The following is a 17,915-nucleotide window of genomic DNA, read 5'->3' as shown; positions in this document are numbered from 1 at the left end:
GTTGTCTGTAACAGTGGAACCATCATTATCCGCAGTAGAGCTACAACAAACACCAGTAGCAGCAGCAAAGGCTCAGATATTCTCAGCAGCAATGTCAAATAAACCAATAGCAGCAGAATCACCACAATCATCAGCAGAGCTGTCGTCGTCAGCAACAGCATCCAGAACAGCAGACCCCATAATACTACCTCAAGGCAATGAAAATGCATGTGAGGAAAACATACAAGGTTCATTAGCCGCAGCAGCTAACAAAGAAGGGCAGTCACCAAGTCGGGGAGCGCAGGAGCCACCAGCAACAGCAAACACACAGAAGAGGTACCTGAGGCCTGGGAGATCAACAGCAGAAGCAGCTTCCAATCAAGACAGATGCCTGAGAACTAGGAGACCTGCTACACTAAGTGAGGATTTTTTATGGTACCGAGTAAGCAGAAAGAGAACATGGAAAAAGATGTAAGTAAAACTGTCCATCTTAGATACCAGTGTGACAATAGTGAGAGGGACATAAACACCGGACAAAGATACGATCCAGGTTTAATGACACAAACTGAAAAAAAATATTGCATAGTACCAGAAGCAAAGGTTGGTTGGTTGGTTGGGATGAAAGGGACCAGACTGCGACGGTCATCGGTCCCTTTTTCCAAAAAAGTAAAACCACCCAAAGAGAATAAAAAACGAACAACAGGAAAGACGTCAGACGACACAGGACAAGAAATACCCCTACAGAGATCAGACGAAACAAATTAAAATCACACAGAGTGTGACAGTGGTTGGCCGACCATAGAGATAAAAAGGAAAAGCCAACCACCGAGAACACATTAAAAACTCAGCGTAAAATCGTAGGCCAATGGCCAGAATCAACACAAAAGAACAGGACAAACACTCAGAGTAAATAATAAAAACCCCCTGCCCGAATAAAATGGAAAACTAAGTCAGCCATACCAGGGTCATCACATAAGAGGGCAGGGAGCGTATCAGGCTGCGCAAATGTCTGCCTGACCACAGCTAAAAGGGGGCAGGCCAACAAAATGTGGGCCACTGTCAAAGCCGCCCCGCAGCGACATACAGGAGGGTCCTCCCGGCGCAGTAATTAACTGTGTGTCAGGTGGGAGTGGCTAATGCGGAGCCGACAAAGGACGACAGAGTCCCTGCGGTTGGCTCGCAGGGATGACCGCCACACAGTCGTCGTCTCCTTGATGGCACGGAGTTTATTGGGCATGATCCGATTGCGCCATTCAGCGTCTCAAAGCGCAAAAGCGCAAAAATGTTTCGGTGGAGGACTGCCCGCAAATCAGTCTCTGGGAGGCCAACGTCCAGAGACTGTTTACTCGTGGCCTCTTTCGCCAGGCGGTCAACATGTTCATTGCCCGGGATACCGACATGACCGGGGGTCCACACAAAGACCACAGAGCGGCCGCAACGCGCAAGAGTATGCAGGGACTCATGGATAGCCATCACCAGACGAGAACGAGGAAAACACTGGTCGAGAGCTCGTAAACCGCTCAGGGAATCGCTACAGATAACGAAGGACTCACCTGAGCAGGAGCGAATATACTCTAGGGCACGAAAGATGGCGACTAGCTCAGCAGTGTAAACGCTGCAGCCAGCCGCCAAGGACCGTTGTTCGGAATGGTCCCCTAGAGTTAGCGCATACCCGACACGACCAGCAACCATCGAACTGTCGGTGTAAACAATTCCAGAGCCCTGATACGTGGCCAGGATGGAATAAAAGCGGCGGCGGAAGGCCTCTGGAGGGACCGAGTCCTTCGAGCCCTGTGCCAAGTCGAGCCGAAGGCAAGGGCGAGGAACACACCACGGGGGTGTACGCAGAGGCGCCCGGAAAGGAGGTGGAACTGGGAAAAACCCAAGCCCGCAGAGAAGCTCCTTGATGCGTACGGCGATCGGACAACCCGACCGGGGCCGACGGTCTGGCAGATGGACGACTGACTGCGGGAACAGGACACGATAATTGGGATGCCCGGGCAAGCTAAAAACATGGGCAGCATGAGCGGGCAGCATGAGCGGCCAGCAAACGTTGGCGTCGGAACCGCAGTGGAGGTACACCTGCCTCCACTAGGACGCTGTCCACAGGGCTGGTGCGGAAAGCACCAGTGGCAAGGCGTATCCCGCTGTGGAGAATTGGGTCCAGCACCCGCAACGCAGATGGGGATGCTGAGCCATAAGCTAGGCACCCATAATCCAGGCGAGACTGGATTAACGCCTGGTAGAGCCGCAACAGGGTAGATCGGTCGGCGCCCCAGCGGGTGTGGCTCAAACAACGCAGGGCGTTGAGATGCCGCCAACACGCTTGTTTAAGCTGCCGGATATGAGGCAGCCAAGTCAACCGGGCATCAAAAAGGACACCCAAAAACCTGTGGGTCTCCACCACAGCAAGAAGTTCGTCGGCAAGATAAAGCCGCGGCTCAGGATGGACCGTTCGGCGCCGGCAGAAATGCATAACGCGGGTCTTGGCAGCCGAAAACTGAAAACCACGCGCTACAGCCCAAGACTGCGCCTTGCGGATTACGCCCTGTAGCTGACGTTCAGCTGCTGCAATGCTAATAGAACTATAGTAAAGACAGAAGTCGTCAGCATACAGGGAAGCGGAGACAGAATTTTCTACTGCCGCAGCGAGACCGTTTATTGCAATTAAAAACAGGCAGACACTGAGGACAGAGCCCTGGGGTACCCCGTTCTCCTGGAGGAGGGAGGAACTATACGAGGCCGCGACTTGCACGCAGAAGGTACGATACGACAGAAAATTTCTGATAAAGATCGGCAGAGGGCCCCGAAGACCCCATCCATGAAGCGTAGAAAGGATGTGATGACGCCATGTCGTATCGTACGCCTTCCGCATGTCGAAAAAGACAGCGACCAGGTGCTGACGGCGGGCAAAGGCTGTACGGATGGCCGACTCAAGGCTCACCAGATTGTCGGTGGCGGAGCGGCCTTTACGGAACCCACCCTGAGACGGAGCCAGAAGACCCCGAGACTCCAGCACCCAATTTAAGCGCCGGCTCACCATCCGTTCAAGCAACTTGCAAAGAACGTTGGTGAGACTAATGGGACGGTAGCTGTCCACCTCCAGAGGGTTCTTTCCAGGTTTCAAAATGGGGATGACAATACTTTCCCGCCATTGCGACGGAAACTCATCCTCGACCCAGAGACGGTTGTAAAGGTCGAGGAGGCGTCGCTTGCAGTCCACTGAAAGGTGTTTCAGCATCTGACAGTGGACGCGATCTGGCCCGGGAGCGGTATCAGGGCAAGCGGCAAGGGCACTCTGAAATTCCCACTCACTGAATGGAGCGTTGTAGGGTTCAGAAGCGTTGGTGCGAAAAGAAAGGCTCCGACGTTCCATCCGCTCTTTAATGGAGCGGAAGGCCTGGGGGTAATTCGCAGAAGCGGAACTCATAGCAAAATGCTCTGCTAAGCGGTTTGCAATGACGTCGGAGTCAGTACAAACTACTCCATTCAGTGAGAGCACAGGGACGCTGGCAGGGGTCCGATAGCCGAAGACCCGTCGAATTTTGGCCCAGACCTGCGATGGAGTGACATGGAGTCCAATGGTGGACACATACCGCTCCCAGCACTCCTTCTTGCCTTGGCGGATAAGGAGGCGGGCCCGCGCACGCAGCCATTTGAAGGCGATAAGGTGGTCCATGGAGGGATGTCGCTTGTGACGCTGGAGCGCCCGCCGGCGATCTTTAATCGCTTCAGCGATCTCAGGCGACCACCAAGGCACAGCCCTCCGCCGAGGGGACCCAGAAGAACGGGGAATGGCAGACTCGGCGGCAGTGACGATGCCGGCGGTGACCGATGTAACCACCGCATAAATGGCATCAGTTGAGAGAGGCTCAATAGCGGCAGTGGAGGAGAACAAGTCCCAGTCAGCCTTATTCATAGCCCATCTGCTAGGGCGCCCAGAAGAGTGACGCTGTGGTAGTGACAGAAAAATCGGAAAGTGGTCACTACCACACAGGTCGTCATGCACACTCCAGTGGACAGATGGGAAGAGGCTAGGGCTACAGATTGAAAGGTCAATGGCGGAGTAGGTGCCATGCGCCACACTGAAGTGTGTGGAGGCACCATCATTCAAAATCGAGAGATCGAGTTGCGACAATAAATGCTCAACGGTGGCGCCTCGACCTGTTGCCACTGACCCACCCCACAGAGGGTTATGGGCGTTAAAGTCGCCCAGTAATAAGAAAGGTGGCGGCAATTGGGCTATCAGCGCAGCCAGGACATGCTGCGCGACATCACCCTCCGGTAAAGACTGCAGACGGTAAGAGCCTGCGGCGTCCACACCCTAACAGCGACAGCCTCTAAAGCTGTTTGTAGAGGGACAGACTCGCTGTGAAGAGAGTTAAGGACATAGATGCAGACGCCACCAGACACCCTTTCATAAGCTGCTCGGTTCTTATAATAACCCCGATAGCCACGGAGGGCGGGGGTGCGCATTGCTGGAAACCAAGTTTCCTGCAGAGCAATGCAGAGGAAAGGGTGAAGGCTGATAAGTTGGCGGAGCTCAGCTAGATGGTGGAAGAAACCGCTGCAGTTCCACTGGAGGATGGTTTTGTCCATGGCTGAGAAAGGCGTGCCGGGACTGGGATGGCAGATTACGCCGCTGGGTCACCTGCTGCCTCCAATTGAGCACCCGTGCTAGTGCTATTGCTATTCACGGCGTCTGAGGGACCGGCGAGATCGAGGTCCTCAGCGGACGCCAGAATCTCCACCTCGTCCTCAGACGCAAAGCTAGAAGGTAGCGATGGGGTGGCTACCACCGCGCGTTCCTTGGGCTTAGAGCTGCTCTTCTTTGATTTCTCACGCTGCTCCTTGGGTTTAACTGGCTGGGAGGGCTTCACCGATTCAGTCTCCGGGACTGAGGAGGATCGGGAAGCCCTTCGACCTGCAGATTGTGGGCACTTACGCCACTGTCGATCGTCAGCCTTCCCGCCGGTAGAGACCTGGGAAGGGAGGGACCCAAGGGACCCCTTGCGAGCGTGAGAAGCCGAAGAAGTTGGACACTTCTCCGGCTTAGAAGTGGGGACCGACGTCCCCGATGGGGGGGATGGTGTTGCTCCTGAGGTAGGTGGCACAGGAGCAATCCGGTGGGTAGAGCCCCCCACTGGCAAGGGGGCAGGAGGAGTTGTACCACTCGTCGATCCGGCCGGAAGGCGCGAAACTGATGGGGCTAGCACAGGTGTTGTAGCAGCGGCGTAGGAAGTTGTCATTCTCACTGGATGTAATCGGTCGTATTTCCGTTTGGCCTCAGTATAAGTCAGTCGGTCCAGGGTCTTATATTCCATGATTTTGCGCTCTTTCTGGAATATTCTGCAGTCTGGCGAGCAAGGTGAATGGTGCTCCCCGCAGTTGACGCAGATGGGAGGCGGGGCACATGGAGTATCGGGATGAGATGGGCGTCCGCAATCTCGACATGTGAGGCTGGAAGTGCAGCAGGAAGACATATGGCCGAACTTCCAGCACTTGAAGCACCGCATCGGGGGAGGGATATAGGGCTTGACGTCACATCAGTAGACCATCACCTTGACCTTTTCCGGTAACGTATCACCCTCGAAGGCCAAGATGAAGGCACCGGTAGCAACCTGATTGTCCCTCGGACCCCGATGAACGCGCCGGACGAAATGAACACCTCTACGTTCTAAGTTGGCGCGCAGCTCGTCATCAGACTGCAAAAGGAGGTCCCTATGGAAAATAACACCCTGGACCATATTTAAACTCTTATGTGGAGTAATAGTAACGTTAACATCCCCCAACTTGTCACAAGCAAGTAACCCGCGTGACTGGGCGGAGGATGCCGTTTGTATCAGTACGGAGCCAGAGCGCATTTTAGACAAGCCCTCCACCTCCCCAAACTTGTCCTCTAAATGCTCGACGAAGAACTGAGGCTTTGTGGAGAGAAAAGACTCCCCATCAGCTCTCGTGCAAACTAAGAATCGGGGCGAATAACTGTTACCTCCGTCCTGGGACTTACGCTCTTCCCACGGCGTGGCCAGGGAGGGGAACGTTTTCGGATCATACTTCTGAGCATTAAATTGAGCCCGAGAACGCTTAGAGACTGCTGGCGGCTGGCCGCCAGCGAGAGATGATGTACCACGCTTCATTGCGGGTCATCCGCCCTGATGCCACCTACTCCGACCAAGGGCCCTCCCCACGTGCGCCACCCAGCCACAGCAAAGGCTACCTGGCAGGACGGCCGTTGCCGGGAGTCCTGATACCCCAGGAGGATAGGCATCTACTCCTTGGCATACGTGGGGAGTTAACGGCGCAGGCATCAGTAGAGCGATCCCTGTGTTGTCAGGGGGCTACAACCAAGAGGGTACATGGCGGCCCCACCACAGCGGACTGGCTACCGTGCTGGATCTTAGGTGCAAAACTGTCCAAGGTCGTCGTCGCAGTTAAAAGAAACACTGCAGAGGGCAGCGTGGTAATCGCACCCAGGGACGTATCCCCGCCCTAAAGATCGAAAACGAGCGGGACACCATTGCAACGACGTGAAAGCCGGCTAAAGGTCTAATTGCACGACGGATACAGTGCACCATGTAAGGTGCCCTTCCCCAATTGGCTCGCTCTTCGGAATAATTTAGAAAGATGGAGGTCAAACCCGAGAGGGGACCATCACATAAGGCCAAAACATGTGAGACTCCTTTTAGTCGCCTCTTACGACAGGCAGGAATACCGCGGGCCTATTCTAACCCCCGAACCCGCAGGGGGGCCAGAAGCAAAGGGAGCAAGTGAAGTGCTTAGTATATTACAGGAAGGGGAACTATTACATTTAAAGCCAACTGTTAGAATACTTCACCAAAATGTTCAATACATAAACAATAAAACAGAGGAACTAGAGGTAATATTACAGGAGTATAGGCCAAACATTCTAGTAGTTACAGAACATGGGCTAAAAGAAAACCACATAGGAATGTACAACTTGAAGAATTATGTGAAAGTAGCCAGTTTTTGCAGAACTTCCTATAAAGGTGGTGGGGTTGCCATTTTTTCTAACTATAAATCAACTAAAGCCATAAATATAACAAAATATGCTATAGAATTGAGCTTTGAAGCTACAGCACTGGAAACTAAAATTGCTGGGTATTTATGTTGTGTATTAGGTTTGTATCGATCACCAAATGGTATAATTAAAACCTTCTTTGAACAGCTGGAAGATATAATCCAACACCTCTCAAAAACATATGCTTATTTGATAATTATAGGAGATCTGAATTATAGGAGATGAGAAGACAGAACTACCCACATAACATAAATCTGCTAAAAAAGATGTCAGAGGCAGAAAACTGGGAAACAATATATGCAGCTAAAGATGCAAACACCAAATGGAACCAGTTTTTTTCTTTATTCAGTTATTATTATGTTGTTACATGTCCTGTTAGTAAAAGGCTTGTCAGACAGCAACAAAAAAAGAAAAGCTGGGTGACTGGAGAAGTAATCCATGCCAGAAATAATCTGAGAGTGTATTATGACCTCTCCAAACAAAAAAATATTGAGGCCTACAACACACTGTATAAAATAAAAAAGAAAGAGTCTGTAGTTTTATCAGAAAAACTAAAGCATCATTCATCAGGATGTCTATAGATAAGGGAAAGAACCACTCAATAGGTTTATGGTCGTTCATTAATGAAGAGAGAGGAAAAGTAACAAATCGGGCGGAGGACATCTGCCCACTGATGAGTGGGAAAAGCAACGCAAACCCTCTAGAAGTAGCCAATACTTTTAACAGATATTATATTACTGTAGCAGATGAATTAATAAGTCAAAATAAAACAAATGCAGCAAGTAAACTGTTAAACCCCCCCACATACAAATCATACTATGGTTTTCATACCAACAACAGATGCAGAAGTGTCAAACCTAATAAAACAACTTAAAATTAAACATTCATCTGGCTTGGATGGTGTCACATCACATCTCATAAAGGAATGCAGAGAATGTATATTAAAACCATTGACACACATGCTGAATGCTGCGATAGAAGAAGGTATATTTCCAGATTCACTGAAAGTAATTAAAGTGAAGCCAATATTTAAGAAAGGGAACAGGGATGAATTAGGAAATTACAGGCCAATATCATTGATCTCAACATTTGCTAAAATCTATGAAATGATAATAAAGAATAGAATTGTAAGTTTTATAACAAAGTACAGTATACTGCATTCATCACAGCATGGTTTCAGATAAGGGAAGTCAACAAATACAGCATCAACAGATATAATTGAGCACATTCTTAATTTACTTGACAGGCAACAAAAGACTTGTGGGATTTTTATGGACCTATCTAAGGCATTTGATTGTGTGAACCACTCAAAATTAATGATGAAATTACATCAGTATGGAATTAGAGGAAAATGCTATGACATACTTAAATCATACACTACAAATAGGAAACAATGTACAGAAATCAGACATACTAGTGGGGGAAATATAACAAACTACAGATCAGAATTACAAACAGTTAAACACTGTGTGCCGCAAGGGTCTGTACTTGGGCCAATACTATTTATACTCTACGTAAATGACTTCCCTAGCTATATAAATCAGAAACTTATAATGTATGCTGATGACAACAATCATTTGCACAGCTGACACAAAGGAGGAGCTTGAGAAGGAAGCACTCCTGACTATCGAAAATGCAAATAAATATTTAACACAAAACAACCTGTTTATGAATCAGTCTAAAACAATGAATGTAGTATTTCAGACCAAGCATAGCGAAAATTATAATATAAATGTTAATATAAATGGAAAGACTATTAAAGAAGTAACCAGCACAAATTTTCTAGGAACTATAATGGACAAACATTTGGCATGGGGGGAGCATATCGATGCACTGTGTAAAAAGATAAACAGATCTTCATCATGCATAAAACAGCTAAGACTGTGGATGATAAAGTCCTCAGATCAATGTATTATGGACTTGTCTTCCCACATTTGTCTTATTCAGTTCATATATGGGGAAGTGCACAAGCTGCCTACCTAAAAAGAATATTCACAATTCAGAAAAGGGCAGTGAGATGCATTCCAAAAATACCACCAAGACAGACCTGTAGGGAAGCTTTTGTATACTATAATATTATGACAGTATATTCACTGTACATATACCAAAGCATAATGGCGGTAAGGTCAAGTGATAAACACCTCCTAAATAAAGATGTACACAAACACGGTACAAGAGGAAATGAAAATTACTACATGATAAACAGAAATCTAAAACTGTCTATGACTGCCCCAGAAGAAGCAGGCAAAAGGTTTTTTAATAAACTCCCCAAAATCATTAAAAAAGAAACAGACCTAAAATGTTTTAAAAATCATTTGAAACTATATCTCACAGAGAAATGTATATACAGTTTGAGTTGGTTGGTTTGGGGAAGGAGACCAGACAGCGTGGTCTTCGGTCTCATCGGATTAGGGAAGGATTGGGAAGGAAGTCGGCCGTGCCCTTTCAGAGGAACCATCCCGGCATTTGCCTGGAGCGATTTAGGGAAATCACGGAAAACCTAAATCAGGATGGCCGGACGCGGGATTGAACCGTCGTCCTCCCGAATGTGAGTCCAGTGTCGAACCACTGCGCCATCCCGCTCATACAGTTTGAGTGAATACTAAGATGGTGTTTAATACGTTATATCATTACTGAAATGTATCTTTTAAAATTATCATGTATGTTGTTTGGATTTGTGTGTACATATAATGTGAAACATGTAATACCTTTGTATGATTATGGACTATTTCTGTTTAATCATCTGTTTCATTTATATATAATGAAGTCAAGTTTGATGTTAATAGCCTATTGTATGACACACCCAATACTCTCAGCTGGATTTTCAGCTGGAGTCCATGGGCAAAGAAAGAATAAATAAATAAATAAATAAATAAAATAAATGTATGAGGGACATTTGAACTCGCGCATGCGCAGTACTATCATTTCCTGTCGTCTTGTCGCCTGCCGCTTATTTTGACGATTAGCGCATGCGTAGTACCAGGCTCTTTGGCGGCTGTTTGAGTTTTGGAGATGCCGACTATCATTTCGACATTAATGTATCTGCATAGAATATCAAAAAGTGCCATATGCAACATTATTCTTCGTGTTTGCGAGGCCATTGTGCAAGTTTTATTCCAAGAAGTGAAGGTAAAAGTTTTATATATATCAGAGTATGTAATACATTCTATAATTTTTTCATGCATCTGGCACGTATATCAATTTTTTGCTATTATTCCGGCGGCCTCGCGTGATAATGTTGACAACGGATGCCGACAATCGTGTGTGAGACGTTGGCATTAGCAATCGCGCGACAATGCAAATGTTTTGCAATGAAATCTTCGTTTCAAGAGGAATCCCCAGTGGCCAAAAAACGGAGTGTCACTGCCAACTGATCCTCTGGTGGAATCGCTTCCCGAAAGTTTGTGTTGGTTTTGGACACAAGAGGAGCCACAAGTGATAACAAACCGCGGAAATCCTCCATACTCATCCTAACATAATTTCTAAAATATGCGCCATCCTTTAGCGTTAATTCGCGAAAAACTCTCTCTGCCACTATCTATGCTTCCTCCGCCTTTTCTTCCTATCATCTTCCAAAAGAGCAAGTGTACCAGCACATAAAAATGTGAAATCTTCCAAATCGTCGTCGAAAGCTATCGCACAGTGATAAATATCACCTAGTGTAAACGCACGCTCATACACGTATGATGTTGAAACTTGTCAACTCATACAAGTCGCGATACATGTCGCAAAGTCGCATATACATGTATCTCATACATGTGCCGATACAAATGGCAGTGTAAACGCACCTTAACAGCATTTTTTACTCAACCGAGAGCGTCATGGAAAATCCGCAAAATCTGAGCTGGACTAAGATGGACTTTTTGGGTCCAGCAGAATTTTCGGTGTACCTAGCTCAACAAACAATTACGCATTGAATGCGGTTTCTTGTCATTGCGAAAAACATAAACAAATATCATATCTCCAAAGGCATATTACAAAACGAGAGAAGTTTAATAAGCAAACTAGTACATCGAAATTACGCTTCGCATTTTCAGACTACGGAAGACATACCATCACACATACCTTGTCAATTCATAAAATATTCCCTGGTACTTCGGGTCTAGTCAAGGCCTAGTGTAGCAGAAGGTCTAGTGCAGCAGGGGATACAACCCGTCGGCTTTGAACAATGATGTCATTCCTTAATCATAGATCGTAATGTCTTCACTTCGAGGCATAGATAATAGCGATCGCTTGATATTCGGTACATCATTAAACGTGTGATTTAATTAACTTAATTGTTTGTTTTTTATTCGGCCGGTACTTAATATTTTTCGTAATGATATTGAGGTAATGTGGATTGTGTTTTTTGGCTTTAAAAAAAAAATCTCACGAGATGGAATAAACTGATCCTACTTTATTAAGCAATCAATAAAAAAACTAAACTAAAACATAACATGTTTTGCTGTTATGTTTCAATTTCGTTTTTTTACTATTTATTCTATCTTGTGAGATTTTTTTTAAAAAAGCCAAAAAACACTATCACCTACTGAAGGCAGCTACAACACTACGAAGAATCGCTTCTCGGCTTTTGACAAGATGTTGCTTAATAAAGTAGGATCAGTTTATTCTATCTCGTGAGATTTTTGTTAAAAAAGCCAAAAAAACACTTATTAGCTACTGAAGGGAGCTACAACACTAAGAAGAATCGCTTCTCGGCTTTTGACAAGATCAATGTTTATCTCTCTCGCATTCCTTTGTTTCTCAACATTCTCCTCAGCTCTTTCATCTTTGTAATACATGCTCTCTGGCGACTTGTGACACAGGCGCTTCGACCATAGATATATATATATTAGTATCTATGGTCGAAGCACAGGCGTCTAAAACTAGCGAAATGAGGGATGTTCAACTACCGGACCTACCGATAGATGGCTCTACCAGCTGATTACTGTCGTCTGTATTGCCCGCCATATTCGAATTTGCCAAGAAGTTTTTCTCGGTCTGTACGGTGTATAAGGAATTAAGGATTATGGAAATGGCGATTTCTTGTTCCGCTTTCAATTGTACGAAGCGATGGAGTAAGGAAAGTGACTTACCATTTCACAGGTAATAGGACTACCGATACAATACGATAATAATACAGACTTAGTACGTTTGCTAATTCGATGTTTTTGAACAGGTTTCCTCTGAAGCACCCAGAGCCGCTAAAGAAGTGGATTACTTCCGTGAAGTGGAAAGATTTTAATCCTATGTCTTGCAGTTTTCTTTGTGGAAACCTTTTCCGGCAAGATGATTCCGTAGTGAGCCCTGGAACATGGAAGAAACGTTTCAGACCCGAAGCAGTGCCATCAGTTTTTGACTTTCCGGCACATTTGATGCCACCAAATAAACAGCCACGACGACATGTTGTTAGGATTTTGAGTGAGAACGATGCTTCTCCATTTGAGGTAGCTAATGAATTTCCTTGCTATGTGTGTGCTTTTTGACTTTTGTGAATTTATTTCGTACGGACACAAATGGGCTACATAGGTCTAAGCAGTGTTGTAATACAGGTCCATATTTTTTGTTTTTAGCGTTCTGTCCTGGAATCCGTGCTCGATTTGCCCACTGCAGAAGCTACTGATTGCATGGAGAAGGTTGTCAATGAGAATTCTTCTGTGGAAAGCATGTCCCATTTATCCAATGCAGAAGCTGCGAATTGTGTCGAAAACGTTAGTATAAGGATGTTTTCACATCCCCAAAGTTTTCTTATAATATTTTTTCATCAAGCCTTGAGTTATTTCAATCATATATAACGAAATTATTTGTTTATTTCAGAGTGCAGTTGGTTCTTAAGTAATTGATTGTGGTATACAGTCGAAAGTAGAAATGGAAGACAAGGCGACCGAAACTTGCAATTTTTTCTCAGACATTGTGCACGAATTAAAACGTAATCTGAAGTGCGCCCGTGAAAAACTTCGAAGAAGAGAGAAGAAAGTGTTTTCCAAGGATGACATCATAAGTTCATTGAAGGAGAAGGGGCATCTTCCTGAGAAGTTACATAACTTCCTCAATCATCAGAAAGGAACACAAGTGGAATTAAGTGTGCAATTTAGTGAACAACTCTCTCTCGTCAAAGGGTAATAGATACACAACAAATGTGAAAATGTTTGCGATGACTGTGTACTTTTATTCACCAGAACCATATGAATACCTGCAAAAATTAATGCCTCTGCCCCATAAGTCATTAATTTCCAAATGGGTAGCAAGTGTAGTCTGTGAAACTGGCTTCTTAAAAGATGTTTTTAAGTACATTGATTTGAACCCAATTGTAAGGGAGCAGTTCAGCGATTCATGTCTAATTGTAGACAGTATGGCAATTAGGAAGCAAGTACTTTGGGACCAAGGAACTAAGCAATACACAGGTTTTTTAGACTTTGGTAGGGAAGTGCCTCAGTCAAAAGAAGTAATAGAGGCATCTTAGGCTCTGGTTTTCATGCTTGTCTCTATTAAAGGCAAATTTAAATGCCCGATTGCATATTTCTTTATCAACGGTGTACAGGCAAATAATCAGGCCACATTGATAAAATCTGCTGTAGAGAGGCTGCATAGTTCTGGCATTAGGGTTTGGTGTGTTACATGTGATGACTGCAAGGTAAATATAAGCACTCCACGTTCACTTGGCTGTACTTTAAATTTTTCCAAGGGTGATTTTAAAAGCTACTTTCCTCATCCTGTGGAAAAATGCAATGTTTATTGTATCTTGGACATGTGTCATATGATTAAGTTTGCCAGAAATGCTCTAGCAGAAGTATCTGCTATTGACTCTCCAACTGGCATTATTAGATGGCATTTCATTCAGCAATTGAACAAGGTACAACAAGAAGAAGGTATGACATTTGCCAACAAACTATCAGGACAACATATAAGTTATGTAAATAGAAAAATGACTGTTTCACTAGCTCCACAGACTTTGAGTTCTAGTGTGGCAGATAGTATAAAGTTTTTGAGGAGGGTTGGTGATCCAAATTTTAAAGGAAGTGAAGCAACAGTAGAATTCTTGTATAATATTGATAGGATTTTTGATATTCTGAACTCCAGAAATCCATTAGGTAAAGGGTATAAGAGCCTCCTGAGGGATGACAACAAATCTTATTGGCTTGCTATTTTCACACACACTGAAAATTATATCAAAACCATTGGTGTTCTGTTGCTGCCCCATGCAAGAAATACTTTTGCTTTTGGGATAATTTTCAATATGCAATCAGTCAGGCACATAGCTCTGGCAAGTATGCTTTGTGTTGAATCTCCTCTGAAGTATTTTCTAACATATAAACTGTCACAAGACCACATAGAGCTTTTTTTTCCCCTGCATTCGGTCCAGAGGTGTTTGGAACAATACAAATGCATACCAGTTCAAATGTGCCATGAGAAAGTTGCTCTTGGGTAACAGTGTCACTGCAATGAATGGGAATTGCTCAAATTTTAATGTGTGTTGTTTGCCACATGTTTATGATTTTCATGCAAGAAAGCATGTAGTAGAAAGTGATGAAAGTGCTGCAGAAAATGAAGTAGAGAAGTGGTGTGCACTTCTTGATGATAAGTTGTTGATTAAGTTCTCATTTTACAAGCAAAACATACTGTATTATATTGCAGGGTATGTGTCATTGCGCCTTTCAAGGGAGATCACATGCAAAGACTGTCTTCACATACTGAAGCCACCAGTAGTTAAATCTGCATTAGAATTTGATTCTCTCTATGCTTTTCCCAATATGGCCAATAAAAATGCATTTGTAAATTTTGTTAACAGGGGAAAACTGGTTAAAACAAGTGACTGTGTGTACGCCGTTGTAGAATACTCAGAAACTGTTTCAGATGTTTCTGATTGCTGGGGATATGGGACAGAAATACATACAGGCCAAGATTTTGCATTGCGTTAAAAATAAATTTGTAGATTAGCCATTTCTTGCTCTTGGTCATGATTACCACTATGAAATTAGGATTGAGGAACTTACATCAGGCTCAGCTTGTTTGTAAGATTGCATCCCTATACTCCCGCATACGCTTAAAAACAGATGAAAAAAAAGCAGCTGAGAAAATTTTAAACAACAAATCAAGTATAAGGCAGAATTTAAATAAACTCATATTGTTTAATCATGTATAGTGCTAAAATTGGAAAATATTATGTAATGGAACATTCCATGCAGATGGGTGTGACATTTTGACAGATTTTTTAGAACTATTTTGTCCATAGATTTGTTGTTGTGTAATGATGAACTTCAAAAGATGAATCACATTGAAGTAAAATTAACTCTTTACGTCCTGTGTAGATATTGTAACAAAATTATAATTGTTTATTATACAAGCTTATATTAAGATGTTTGGTGTTACAAAATATGCACTTGCATTAAAAACAGGTGATTTGTGTGAAATTAATGGAAAAAAAAATGTTCTGAGACTTATTTGACAGATGGCTTTAAGTGTGACAAAATGTTTCCCTCAATAGCTATTTCAACTTGAATTTTTCACTTTAAGAACAGTTTAATCACAGGATGGGTGTAATCTAGTGGAGTATGCAGTGGCCCTATGTTTCAAACAGTAATGTTTGTGGATACTCTGCAACATAAGAGCAATAAAATTGTTACTCTGTTAATTCTTGTTTTAATACTTCCTAGAACGAACACAATGTTCCAATTGATCGTAAGCATTCTTATTACTTTAGAACCTAATTTTCTGAATTTTGTCTTTATTCTGCTAGGATGTCTTTCTATTATATTTTGCTGTGTTGAGGAAAGGGGGGGGGGGGGGAGAATGCAAATATCTTTCTAGCACTACAAAGTACAGAATACAGTGATTACAGGTACACTTGGAAATCTAGGAAATTTCAGTATTCATGTTACATGCCTAATTTTCATCAACATTTACCTTAATTATACAGTTACACTTTTTGCTGATTTGAACTGTGTACATGTTAAAAAGATTTTGTTTGGTCATAGTAATAAAAGCATTTCATTTTATTAGTTCATATGTCCCATACGGAACTGAAATTATCAAGTTATGATGACAACGGTAGGAAATAACATTAAGGAATCTTACTTCACATTGTGCAAAAATGGTTACACTTTTTGCTAGTTAACTTTAACATAAACCATTTAGTTTTCCATTAAGAGTGAAAGCAGTTGCACGAGTCACGTAAAGAACAAAGCTTCCCATAGGGAACTAAAGTATTTTACGTCTGTGTTATTGCAGACCCAAAGTATTGTGATCTTCATATTTCTGTTTAAAAAAGTTTGTAACTCAAATTCACAGACATTTTGGAATCTGTACATACATGTGTGTAGCATGGTACTTTTCATGTGCCATGTGGAACCTTTAATTTTCTGGTTTAAATATAATTTATTTCATGAATTTCCTTTAATACCAACACTGTCTGAATGCATTATTTACCATTTAGAAGAAGAAATATTAGTGTACAGAATAACAAACCTCATGAAAAATGTGAGAGATTGTTCTGTACAGAACTTGGAATGGCTCTTTATCAATTGCAGGTAAAAATAAGGCTTCTATTAAATGTTCAAAGAAACCAGTCAGTACCTCTTCATTCGCCGTAGAGGTGATAAAGTAATAAAACAATTTACTTTTTTCAGAATTTCTGCTAAGTATTAAAAGTGTGAAGACCTATTCAATTAGTATTTGCTTTACCAATAACCTGTAGTACAAGCACACCTATAAGCAGGTAATTATGGGAGTTAAGTGTTACGTTAAAATTAAAGATACTGACTGTTATTACTTGCTCACAAAGCACTGTAGTTGCTGTACAGTTTATGCTGTATGTGGTGTACCCAATGTGATTCCTGGAGGACATAATATGCTGTTATCCTACGGGAGTGCACTGGTACCACACCTATTGAAAGTATATTTTGCTGTGGAATAGTTGTATCAGATGTCTGTACCAGAAAACAAATCTCCACTGTGACACCCTCATGTTCTTGGTATGCTATTAGCTATTATTACTAGAATACTCTTCACATGGAGGATGAAGCATAATGAGATTTTCTTTTTCATCATTTCCAACATTGTACACAACTTTCTTGCACTTTTATGTTATCACATTTTCCCCTTGATAATGGAGAAGAGAGAGGGGGAGAAAAAAAAATTAAGTGAGCTTTCACAAAAACTGAAAACTCTACTTGTCATTTGTTATTTTCAAAATGTTACTCTCTTTCCAAATACTGTTCTATTTCTTCAAACCAATTTTGAATTTCTCAGGTTATTACATATTATTTACTGTACATTGTTCACCAATAATTCTGTTGTTACCGGATAGTTTGTAATGTGGCACTACCTTTGTGCCACTGGTATTGGCTAGTGTACTTTTGCAGATAAGAAAATCGACTGGACTAGAATGTCCTGTCAGTATAGGACAAATTCAAACAATATGGAACTTTTTACACTAAATTTGCATTATAATGTCACCATTGTCTCACACAGATTGTAGCAGCCATTGGGGTGTCTGTCTGGCCAGCTTCTGCAGCTTTCACTTCCAGGTTGGTTTTTTGCTTGGGCCGTATACTGACAACCAGTCATTCCAGTGATTCCAGTGATTGACACCATGTCAAAGACTGGAACCAACATTCACAGAAATAAAATTCCATGGTTGTAATTCAAAGTGTAATTAATTTTGCTCACTGACATGTTTTGAATTCAATTTTAAAATAAAACCATGGTACCAGTCATTGTTTGGGTGTCAGACTGGAAAATTACAGTTTTAAGACACCCCAGCCCTAAAATTAACAGCTGTGATTGAGGTTAATTTCAACGCGTTCCTTCACTTCCTACATCATCATGGATCAGTCTAATATAATATTATTACTAGACTTAACTTCCAAATGATACAAGTCATGGATTATGTTAAGACATACAAGAAAATTTATAG

General features: G+C 43.1%; 1 long non-coding RNA gene across 1 annotated transcript in view; it reads right to left on the bottom strand.

The window, feature by feature from the left end:
• LOC126108884 (uncharacterized) overlaps positions 1-11,192 on the bottom strand; it is a 53,887-nt gene extending 42,695 nt beyond the window's left edge. The window contains exon 1 of the long non-coding RNA XR_007523646.1: positions 11,087-11,192. This is a non-coding gene — a long non-coding RNA (uncharacterized LOC126108884). The remainder of the gene's footprint in view (positions 1-11,086) is intronic.
• Positions 11,193-17,915: the final 6,723 nt, after the last annotated feature.

Source organism: Schistocerca cancellata, chromosome 11 (assembly GCF_023864275.1).
Source record: "Schistocerca cancellata isolate TAMUIC-IGC-003103 chromosome 11, iqSchCanc2.1, whole genome shotgun sequence".
In the NCBI taxonomy this organism is placed as follows: Eukaryota; Metazoa; Arthropoda; class Insecta; order Orthoptera; family Acrididae; genus Schistocerca; species Schistocerca cancellata.
The sequence above is the reverse complement of the archived record's forward strand: the minus strand, read 5'-3'. Positions and strand labels throughout refer to the sequence as shown.